This window comes from Apis cerana, linkage group LG9 (genome assembly GCF_029169275.1).
Source record: "Apis cerana isolate GH-2021 linkage group LG9, AcerK_1.0, whole genome shotgun sequence".
Classification (NCBI taxonomy): Eukaryota; Metazoa; Arthropoda; class Insecta; order Hymenoptera; family Apidae; genus Apis; species Apis cerana.
The window spans coordinates 1,220,917-1,234,218 of record NC_083860.1 but is presented as its reverse complement, the minus strand read 5'-3'; the positions used below and the strand labels follow the sequence as shown (position 1 = coordinate 1,234,218).

At 17.0% G+C, this 13,302-nt stretch overlaps 1 protein-coding gene across 2 annotated transcripts in view; it reads right to left on the bottom strand.

Moving 5' to 3' along the window:
* LOC107995803 (elongation of very long chain fatty acids protein 6) overlaps positions 1–13,302 on the bottom strand; it is a 74,202-nt gene that overhangs the window by 5,826 nt on the left and 55,074 nt on the right. The window lies entirely within an intron of this gene.

Below are 13,302 nucleotides of genomic sequence, written 5' to 3'. Positions count from 1 at the left end.
TTCATGATTTTTTTTAATATTAATCTAACCAATTATTTATTTTCTTTTATTTTATTTTCTTATTTCGTAATAATTAATCTTACCTACTCCAAAATGTAGATAATAAGTGCATAAGGAAGCGTATTCTCAATAATTTGAAAAACACATTGATTATAAATTAAAAAATAAAATTTGAGAGAAAAATCAGTTAACGTGCTTTCTTGAATTTTTCCCCAACATATCGATGTTATCGATAGAAATGACAATTTGGTTAGGAAAAGAAATTTAAAATTTGATTGGTTATTTTCAATAAACCCGATACATTTATAAAAATAGGTTTGAAAACATAATGCTTCGTATTTCAAAATAACAGTCAGGAAATAAAAGTGAAAAATGAAAAGTAATATATTTATAATTATAATATCATAATATTTTGCAATATATTTTGAAAAAAATCTACATTTTGAATTATAAATCAATATATTTATAATTAATATAGTTGATATTTTAAATAATTACTATACTATAATATATAATATATAATAACTTATGCATAATATATTTTAGAATTAGATTCTTCACATTGATATAAATAAAAAATACATTTGATGGCAAAATACATTTGATTGTACCATTTATGTATGACAAAGATAGAAATCATGACGAAGCAACTGCTATTATTGAGTGACGTCATCACGGGTTTTATCTCGCTTCTATAATGAAAATAAAATAAAAATGATTTTGTGTTTTCTTGATGCTTTCGCTAAAAAAAAATTTGCTTTATCACATAGTATGATTAAATTTTTTCTTAGATTTTTTAAAATAAATAAAAAAATATCAATAAAAATAGATTCGATTTCCATTCAACTTTGATCATTTTATATTATTTTTAAATGTATTTAGATATTTATAACTTAACAGTTATTTGTATCATCTTCGGAGAATTGATAGAATCATTTCATATCAAAAACAATTATTAAATAATTAATATTTATATTAATTTATATTTTATATAATATTTATATTAATATTAAATAATTAAATAATATATAATAATTATTAAATAATATATTATTAAAAATACAAAACATTTTTAAAGTTAAAAAATTGCAATCTTTTTTAAAAATGATTTACAGATTCGTATTCAGCAGATTAAAATATCTAAATCTAAATATCTATATATAAAATATCTAAATATCTTTAAATATCTAAATTGAAAATTACAAAAAAAGAAAAAAAATTAAAATTTGTTGAACAATATAATATTATTTTGGAGTATGAGGCATTATCATTATTAATTATTAATTGTTTAATAATCATAATTCATTATTATAATTTTATTATATATATTAATAATATAATTATTATAATTTATTTGAATAAATTTAAAACATTAATTTTTATTTAAATAAGTTCAATGCATTAATTCCTATTTGCAATATATCGAATTCATTAAAAATGGTTTATAATTACAACAGCAACTTGTGTATTCAAAATATAAATTTTTTTAAATTGAATTCAGACGATTTATAATCATTTCTGCCAAAATTATGATGAAGTCATAATTTTTTTAATAATAATATCGATTGATTAAAAGAAGAATATTAAAGAGTTTTTTCACTGATGAATCATGAATTCGAATTGTTTTGGTTCGGAAATAAAATCTAGTGTTAAAAAAAACATGGATAAATTTTTGGAAATTAATAAATATAAATTAATTTTTTATCGATAAATATCATCAAAACTTAATATTATCGAATTTAGAGAATGTTAGAAAAAATATTTTCATTAGATATCAATATGTTTTTTCAATTCATTAGAGCATTATAATTGGGATACGTAGTCATTTTTATCTCTTATTTTCTTTATTTTTGCAATTATTTTTTTAAAATGACAATTATCGTTAGTTATTGCAAAAATAATATATATACAAGAAAAATTTCAAAAAATTGCTATTTTTAATAATAATTTTTTTTAACAGAGAATATTCTTGTAATTTTTATGTATTTTCAAATTATAAAATGTTAGTATTTTGATACTATAGTATCTACTTACAATCAACTGCAATTGTAAAAAATATAATTATTAATCATTATTATATATAACAATATATAATAATCTAATAACGGAAAATGCTTTGATTATAAATAATAAATATTAGTAATAAAAATTGTTTTTGTTACGGTAATCGATAATTGATAATAATCTTGCTAATAATAAGAGTTTTATTAAGAAGAAAAAATTTCAAATAAAATAAAGATTATATTTAATACATTTAAATAACAAGAAATTAATATAATCTTTTATTTAAAAAAGAAAAAAGAATTTTTTTATTAAATTATATAATAAAGCGCGAAAATGCACTCTAACTATGAAGAAAATATAATTAATAAATAATAATAATATTTTTATTAACAAACATATCATTTATACAATACAATAGAATATTTCCCATCTTTATTTCTAAGTTCTACTATCATTTTATTTTTTTTCATTCTTTCAATAATTAAACTTTTCATGATACTTTTAGATAAGAAAAATGAAAAAAATTGCTAATTACTAACTTACAATTGTTTGTGAAATTAAATAATAGATAATTTGTAAATAGTTTATATAAAAACAAGAAAAAGAATTTTTTTTAAAGATTTTAGATAAAATATTTTATAAAATAAAATAATATAAAATAATATATTGTAAGATCAGAAACAGTATTTATTTCATAATTATAAATGAATTAATTACATTTTAATTATAATAATATTATCGAAAGATTATTAAAAAATTTATTATAGATTAAGAATACATTGATTTTTATCATTTTTCAATAATTTTATTTTAAACTTTTAGAATTCTATTATATTAGATGTGATATATAAATAAATATTTACTACGTTTATAAAATATAGTTTATAATATACATATATATAAAATTTTCATAATATAAGATTCATGATTTTTTAAATTAAAAATTATTTGATGTTAACAGGAAATTTATTAATATATAAATTCAAAAAACTATGAAACATTGAGGATATATAGAATCAGACAATAGTATCACATAATAGTGTTAGATACATGTACTTGATATTAAGATGTAAAATTGTACAAGATGTACAATGAAATGTTTTTAAATTAATCTCTATAATATTTTTCATTTCAAATATTTTATTTCGAATAATAATCTTTCAGTCAACAGTCAGATAATTCTTAAATAAAAAATATAAATTTTTTGAATTATTATTGTATCACCAAGTAAATTTTCTAATATAATATTAATAATCAATCAGAAATTGTATATTTTATTTGTACTCTTCTATTATATCATATTTTCCATCAATGAGAAAATTTATAATCTTCATTGTATATATATATACATATATGTATATTAATTTGATAGATGAAACTATGCAATTAACTTAAGTTTAATAATTTTAAAGAATTATTCAAATTAAATTTTAAAAGATTTTACATTTTTTAAAAGATAGCATTGAATTTTTATCTTTAAGTTTTGCTTAAATTCAATATGTTGAATATATATTTTTGATTTTTATTTAAAAATCAACAAAAACAAATACAACAGAAATAAAAAATTTTATTATTTTTTGCAAACATTTATTTTCTTATAATTACTTTACTTATAATATATTTATTTATAATATTTTATTTCAATTTGCTAGTATTGGAAATATTGTAAAAATTATTTAACATAATATGTGTATAATGTTTCTTGATTATGATGCTTCAATGATATGAAGATATATAATAAAACTGACCATGATTATGAGAATTATTAAATTTGTCAAAAAAATATTTTGTAATTAGAAAAAAAGATTTAAAGCATTAAAAAGATTTAAAGCGTTAAAAAAGATTTGAAGCATTACTCGAATAAATTTTCAAAATTTCTCAAAACTTGTAATTATAAATACATATTTTTAAAATATTCTAATATATCGAATCATTTATGAAGCGTTAGATTATCTAATATTAATTATAGAAAAACAATAAGAAAATAAATTGGAAAATGATATATAATAAATTTTACAAGATATTAATTATTCTAAAATGTCATTTGAAAAAAATATATATTAGCAAAATTAATCAAAACAATATCTAAAATTTACAAAAAAATGTTTAAATAAAAATAATAATTTCTTCAATGAAATTTTATTCTCTGACAAAGCTAAATTTATTTTCAAGTTAGACAATCAAATATTAGTATATGAAAAAAACATAATAAGAAACATTAAATTTAATAATTAACAATTTTTAAAATAGTCAAATATTTATTTATAGTCAAACATTCGTAATATGTGTTTATCTTTACTTGAGAAATTAAGATTTCCTTTTAAGAAATCAAAAAATAAAACTTAAAATTTAAATATTTTCAAGCAAAATTTAAAGAAAAATACAAAAAAATTAAAAATTTTTAAATTATTTTTAAGATAATGTATCTGCATAATATGTACTTGTAAAATATAGAGAATGTAATATTCGTGAAAAATATTCTCTTCAGATATTCTTTTCTGTATTTTACAGACCAAAATAAATATAAAAGTTGATATACAAAAATGTTGATTGAAATTTATTTAAGTTATAAATAATTTAAGTTACGTTATAATTTAGTTTACGTTAGATGAAAATAGAATGCAACGGTAATATAACGAAAATAGAGTAGTCTCACTTTATTTTTGTTGTGTTCATTTAAATTGTTTGTAATTTAATAAATAAACAATTAAGCCTCAACCGATATTTTTATATATCTTTTGATCTTTAAAATCAATTTTTCAAAGGTCCCAATATGAATATATTGTACAGTTCGATAATGGATTATTTAAAAGATTTTACATATTAAATTGGGCATATAAACGTATGTCCAAATTCTGATTTATATTTCATATTTTGAATAAATTAAAATTAAATTAAAAAATAATTTTAAAAAAATAAAATCAATAATAATTTTATAAAGATTGATTGAATATTGATCTATTGAATTTAAATTAAAAATTAAAAAAGCTATTATGCTATAAAATGTTAAAGTGTAAATTAAAATAAATTTTTATTATAGTTGTACATATTTTTTTATATTATTACTATTTTACTATTTCATTATTATTATTATTCATTGATAAAAATTAATTCCTAGTTATTGTAAAAATAAGATATGCATTAAAATTAGAAAAAAGTACAGATAATAAACGAAAGAAAGAAATCGCATGATTAATATCTATTATTCTAGATAAACAAGATAAGATTTTGCAAAGATTATGTTCATAATTATTTGTTAAAGTAATAAAGTGAAAAAAAAAATGAAAAAAATATAAATATTATTAGTTAAAATATAATATTTATAAAGCAATGAATTGCAATTTATGAGATCACATCATACATACCTTTGGACTTACGTAAAAACATATTTTCTTTTTTTTTTATTCTGAGAAAGCGTGATAATCATGGAATTCATTTAAAAAAGCAAGATATTTTCAAATTGTTAGTTTATATAATAATATGATTATTTTAATAATGCTATTACTTCCATTTAGTTTATTGATCTCTTTATAATTAGACATTATATTATTGATACAAAAACATAATCGGATTAAAGTTATGTGAAAATCTTATAACATAACATTTCAAGATATTTATCATATCTTTCTTAGCAGTTGTCAAATTCATTAATTTATCGATATTAAAAATCCATATATCGAAACAATTAATTTTTTTCTTTTACTACAAAATATATAATTTTCTTTTTGTTTTTTTATTTAAATCTTAAGCGAAAATTAAAGAGATTTAAGATTTATCTTATATATTAGGTAATATTCGAACCTTGATTATTCGAATCAGTATTGTATCATTTTCATCGTCTCTTTTAAAATTAGAAAATAATTATTTGATATATAAATTATGTATAGTTTACATTTACATTACGCATACATTACATTAGTTCGAATAATTAACGCTCTAATGTATCCTTATCTATTGATCATAGTAAAGATAAATAAGAAGCTTGTCGAAATAATGCGATTTAAATGCTTGAGATTTTTAAACTTATAAATTTAAATATTTGGAAAGGTGAAATCGCAAAAAGTCCGTAAGAATATTAATTAATCTCAAAATAAAATTTTCGTTTTTTAAAATTAGACACGCATACATGTGAATATACAATAGTATTTAAATATATTAAATGAATTTAAATATATTAATCAGAATGGAAAATTCTCATAAATTTTAGATATTGCATAAGTTTAATACTAATTTAATTTATAGTATTATCAATGCTGTTAAAAAAAATTTACTATTTAATATGATATTTCAAATATATATATATATAAAATTAATTCAAAAACATTATATTTAAATATATACAAACAATTCTATTATATTACAAACAATGTATTTTCAGAAAAAAATTACATAGTTCCAAGAGAAGAATATAATTATCCTATCTATTTCTTAAAATTTTATGTCATTATATTTCTTTTTATAAGATGAAGCTTTCCATAAAACCATTTAAAATTTATAATATAACGAGACTAAACAAGATCAATAATAAGGATTTAAAAAATGGAAAGCATTTTATAATAGATAATAAAATAATAGATAATAATAGATTATAATAGATAATAGATAATAATAGAAAATATTTTAAAGATTATATGAAATTATATATTATATATATGATTTTTTATGTAATAAAAATAATCACGTAAAAAGTGAAAATGTTATTTTATTTTATTATTTAATAATCATTAAAAAATTAATGAAGTTTCGTTTGTATCGCTCAATTATTTATTTTTTATTTATAGAAATAGAAAATTTTTATTTTATTAAATATCTTCTAAAATGATATCAAACATGAAAATTTCTCTTTTTTTTTCCCTTATAAAATACGAATATTCAAAGAAAAATATATTTAAATATTTTTGATTTGAAAAAAAAAATGAATCTTCAAATAACTTTAAAAATACTTAAAAAAATAAATAAAACAGTTGTATTTTTTTTTTGAAATCTTTGTAAATTTTTGAGATAATTAGATGTATTTTCAAATAAACATGTATAATTATACATTGGCTCTTGAATAACGCAGATTCTAATAATGCTTTTACTTATTGAATTGAATTGAATTGTTTGCCATATTAAAATTACTTTAACATCTATAATTCATAAATTATTGCATATATATAAAGTATTTTTCCATTGAATTAGATATTTTTTCATTACATATTTTTTTCCTTATATTCAACTTAATTTCTTTAATTTTTTAATTAATTTTTTATAACATAATGATATATATATTACATATCATAATTATGAATGACACGTATGCAATTTTTTCTGTCTATCGAACATAATTACGATTTTTAAAATCGTAACTCTTTTTTCAAATTTTTTATGCTAATTTGTATGATTAAAAAATTATTTAAAAAAAGTATATCTTACTTAAAAAAATAGGAAGAAAAAAATTTTTATCATATATTTTAGACAATATAATAATCGATCAATATATTCAAAAATTTGTCTCATGTCATTCAAATAATAATGTCAAATGCAAAATAATAATTGAGTAGAAAAAATCTGAAACTATTGGTTTGCAAAAAAAAATATAAAATAATTTTTACATTCACAATATATTATATGCATCAAAATCAGCAGTTTAATATACAAATTCCAACGATCAGAAGACGAGTCGCAAGAAGTTGAGTAGACTTTGCAGAATATATAGACCGGATGTTAGAACTGACTGTTGCAGTTAGGTTGACTCAATGCAGTAGGGTAGACTGACAAATTTGGCCGCATTTTTAAACAGATCGATAGGGTTGATTATTCCTATAGTGAATATATGTGGAAGTAATTATTGCACATATATATTATCAAGTATTGTGCATTAAATAATGTAAATATCTAACATAAACTAATTTTTAAATATAAATACTTTAATGATATAATTGTTATTTTATAATTGTTATATATATGTTATTATATATAATAATTATGTGTAACGTGTTTTTTAAATTAACATTAAGAGCTCTTTCATATATATAATCAAGATTCAAAGATCAATTATGAACAAAGACAAAGAAATTTAAAAGCCATTTACATTAGTGAAAATGAAAAATGTTCCTGACAATATTTATATTTATAAATATAATTATATATTTATATTATATTTATAAATACAATTTTTTTAATATTTTTGATTATATCGTAAATATATATTTAATTTTTAATCACAAATTGTAATATCGTTATTTTATTAAAATGAAATATTTTATTTTGTTAAAATGATGAATTTTTCTTTTTCTCCTTTTTCAATTTTAATAACCTTAAAATATATTTAAAAAATCATATTAAGTATTTTTCGTTTACATATAACTGGCGGTCAATTTTAATTTTTAAGTTATTTGCAAAAATTTATTATAAAATTACTTGTGACAATAAATGCGATCATCATTTATTGTTTATATATATATATATACATATATATATATCAGTAATAATATATAAAACAGATAAAACAGATATATAAAACGGATAAAACAGATAAAAAAGGTCTGAAAAATTGAAAATATCTCAATCTCAAATTCTACTTCGATATTATGTATATGATATATATTAAATTATATATTATGCATAGAATTCTAGAATGAGAAAATAAAATATAAATATAAATGTCTCTAAATTATTTATATATTATTATTTGAAGAATCTGTGGAATAAGTCTCGATATGGATATTACATAAATATTAAATGTAATGATATTAATTCATTCGTTATATATATTGTGTTGTTAGCCGCCATGTCGTAGAAACAATAAATAAGCAGCGATCATAAACTGATGCAAATGTGTTACGAGCATGCGCGCACACATAATGTGTATATTTTAAAATTATCGAAATTAAAAGAAATGAAATTATATATATATATTTTTTTAAATTTTAAGAATGAAAAGATAAAAATGTATAATTTTGATGTAGAAAAAAGTCGTGAAATATGAAGTTTAGTTCAATCATTATATTATTGTTTGAATCTTAAAAAAATTTTAAAAGAAAATTTTTAAAATATAATTGGAAATATCTAAATATAAGTTATTTTTGTATGTTTTATGAGAAAAGTTTATTAACAAAAGATTTAATATGTTTAAAGATTCATATGTTTCAAATATATTTTTTATATATTTATAAACATAAAAATATAAATTATTTAAGATTCTATCTATCGTAACTATTGTAAAATTTTTTTAGTGTTTTCATTAACTTTAAATTTTGAAGTCATTTAATTATTAATATATTGAAATTATATCTTATTTATTCAAATAAGTTGAAATAAATAATGGTTTATTTATAAAATTTTTTAATAATCAATTAAAATAAAATGTTATAAAAAACATTAATTTAAAAATATAAAAATTAATCAAAAGACATTTTTATATTTTCTTTTCCAATAAATTACACTTTTAGAATAATAATTATTTGAACTGTCTTTAGATCTAGAATACGTCGATGAATACACTTATCGCGGTCGGCAAAAAACTTTAGTTACTAATACCGACTATAGCCGGCGCTCATATACAATTGTTAATATAATAATAATAATAATAATAATAATAATAATAATAATAATAATAATTGTTAAATTATATTAATATATGCATAATATCTGTATATTTTATTATATGTATATTAAAAATATAATATTCTTATTATATTTTTATCTTTTTTTTTCATAATGTAATATGGGATTCTCAAAAGCTCGTTTTTTCGAGAAAAATAGAATATATTTGATTAATATCAATACTAAAAATATTATTTTTAATGTATGTTTTCTTTTAAGAGCAATTAAGCAAATAATGAAATAAGAAAAAAGTTATTTTTCTTTTTCTTTTTCTTCCTCTATTTATGAATATGACTTATTTATGAATATTTAATAAATTTTTTGTTTCAAAATTCCGGAAATTGACAAAATTAGAATAACAACTGTGCGAATAAACACGGTAAGTAATTATATAAAATAAATAATTTTTCTTATTTCTGTTTTTAAAAAGAAAGAAAATAATTTGATAGAATATAATTTTATAAGAAATTTTAATATGACAATAATAATGTATATATTATGGAATATATTACGGAAATTTAGCTAAAAGGTTAACAATTTTTTTGGAATCATTTTAAAAAATAAACTTATTTTTCACACTTTCAAATTCAATTTACTCGAAAATATTTCTATACTATGAGAAATGAGAAAAATGATGATTTTTGTCAATAACTAAATATGTTTTAAATGATTGCACAAAACTTAAAAATTATTTTAATATTTTAAATTATCAAGAATTTGACAAAAGAAATCTCTTTAAAATAATTTTATAAAACTAAATATAAAAAATCTGTAATGAATATGATTTTTTTTTCATTATTGTATAATCCAATATATGACGTCTGAAATTTATCTTTAAGGAATTAAATACATAAATATAATTAAAATACATAAATATAATATTTGGTTATATATATAATATTTTAATCAGAATTGAAATTAATTTTAAAAATAAATTTAAACTTTTATACAAACATTTCTTTTAATTCCTTTTTCAGTTCTTTTTCCTTTAGGTTATGATTATAACAAAATATATATATATATATATATATATATATATATATAAAGAAATTCGACATTACAGTCGAGTTATATCGAAATTAAGAGTTAATATTACACACACACATACGCGCGCGCGTGTATATCTCATTTAATTTCATACAAACATATAATTTTTAGAATAAATATATAAATTGTTCTACTATAAAAAAGCTATATAACATATGCTGAATTTTTCTTTTTATTTTTTTAATAAATTATATCATCAATTTATATTATTTTTTAATAAATTATTTTATAATGTATTCTGTTATACAATGTGAATTCGATTTTATTTTTCAAATATCATAGCTTGTATCAATTATTATTATTAAATTATATATTAAATGATATTTACACAAATATGAATACATAAATACATTGGAAAAAGAATATAATGATAAAAAAAATTTTTTTATTTTTCATATGATATATATGTTTTGTAAATATATATTTTTTAAGTATATTGCATTCTTTGCAAGTTAATTTTTATATATTATGTACAAATATTTTAAATATTTGAAGTGAAACGAATAAGTCATACTTTATGAGATAATACATATAATATAACATCAAACAGATTTCTTCAGATTTTTGGATTTTCAATCCTTTTTTATTTTCCTTTAATTAATAAATTTCTACCGTGATTGTTGAAAAAAATGAAATGAGATTTTTAATATTTAGATTGTTAATATAATCATAGGAATGCCGATTTTTGAAAACTCGATTTTAAAAATAAAAAAAATATAAAATTTGTTATATAATCGAGGTATATATTAAATTATAAGCAACTGAATCTTTCATATTTTTTTTTGTCACGCCGCTATATTAATTCGAAATGTCAACACGCGAAAAAAGTTAAATTTTTTAAATTTTTCTAAAATCAATGAAATTTAAGGTATACATTCCTAAATATTCAAATTAAATATTGATAATAAAAATAATTTGTCAAAGAAGTTCAGAACTTTTTAATGTAACTTTAGAATATTTGAAAACTGAAAACAAAGAAAAATGCATAAGTTAAAGGAGATAGTGTTTTTCTAAAATTATCGAACTTTGCTTTGTTATATTTTTTTATTGAGTAAAATTTAATTAGAAAAATCTAATTAGATCGATTAATATTCGATATGTTGTATTTTATCTATATGATAATATATACAGTTTCATAATAATAATTATTATTATTCTTAAATCAAATAAAAATAAAAATTATTTCTTGTTTCCTAAAAATTATGATGAAAATGGATTTTATTTTATAAAAAAAATGTAATATTGATCATATATTAAAAATTAAATAATTTGAACAGAATTATAGATAATTATATGAAAAATTTGCAAATATGATCAATTAAAATTTAGATTAATTATCATTTTTTTTGGTATCATTTATCTTTTATCGTTAATTTGCTAAAAAACTAATTTATAATTATTATATTTACTTCAGCTATTTATCATTCACTATTTTGCACTATGACCCACTTTTTCTAATTACTCTTTGCCTCCTTTCTCTTTTTCACTTCGCCTGCTGTCTTTAAATATCTAGTCGCACTTTTGTCCCCTTCCTTATTCAAAATTCCATCCACATTTAAACCCTTACATTCTTTGTATTTATAATCATTTCTTATTTCAAGAGTTTGTGTTTCTTAATTTCTTTGTAAATTTTTTATAACATATTGGAAAGTATTAATATTTAATATTATATACATATCACATTAAATAATTTCAATTTTTCTTATATAATATATATATTTTTCTTACAATAATAGTTGATAATTGAAAATGAATTTTCATAAACAAAACAGATATTTTTAAAAATAATAATTGTTGAATTTTTTTTTTAATTTTTAAATTTTTGAAATCAATGAAAAATATGCATAAGATAAAAATATTGAAAAATTATTACTTGATTTTCTATTTGAATAAAATGTTACAAAAATTAATTTTTACAATTTATATTTTTAAAAGAATTCATTATAAAAATATTACATTATTGCATTAATAAAATTACATTATAATTTTATTGTTACAATAAAACAACAATAATAATGATACAAATATAATGTACAATAGAATGATACAATACAAAATAAAAAAATTTATTTTATTATCATTAATAAACTTACATTTTATTTTTCAAAATTTATGTAAATTTTATGTAAATATATATCTTTTATTTAAGAAAGAATTTTCTATATAAAAATGAAAATTTTTATGCAAAAAAGACTGAAAAAAAAATTTTTTTCATTTATTAATAAAACTATTTTTTGAACTATGTCTAATAAATATACATGATGTAACTATGTCAATTTATATATCACTAGAAATTATAAAAATATTCGGTATAAAATTATATCTAATTATAAATTATATCTATTTTAATAATTAGAATTATATCTTTTTTAATAATTTTAAAAAATATTAATTTTTAAAAATTAGTTTTATATTAATAAATAAAAATATAATAATTAGAATGTAAGTAAAATGTAAGAATGTAAGAATCAAATTAATATTTTATATAAAATTTTACTTTTATATACTATTTAAATTAAAAAAAATTAATAAAAAAGAAATTGTAAATAAAATTTCTTTAATTTTTTTATATATTGTATTTTTAATTTTTTTTTGCAATTTACAAAATTTTTATATTTTAAAAATATTATATATATATATATAGACTTTACTAATAAAATTCAT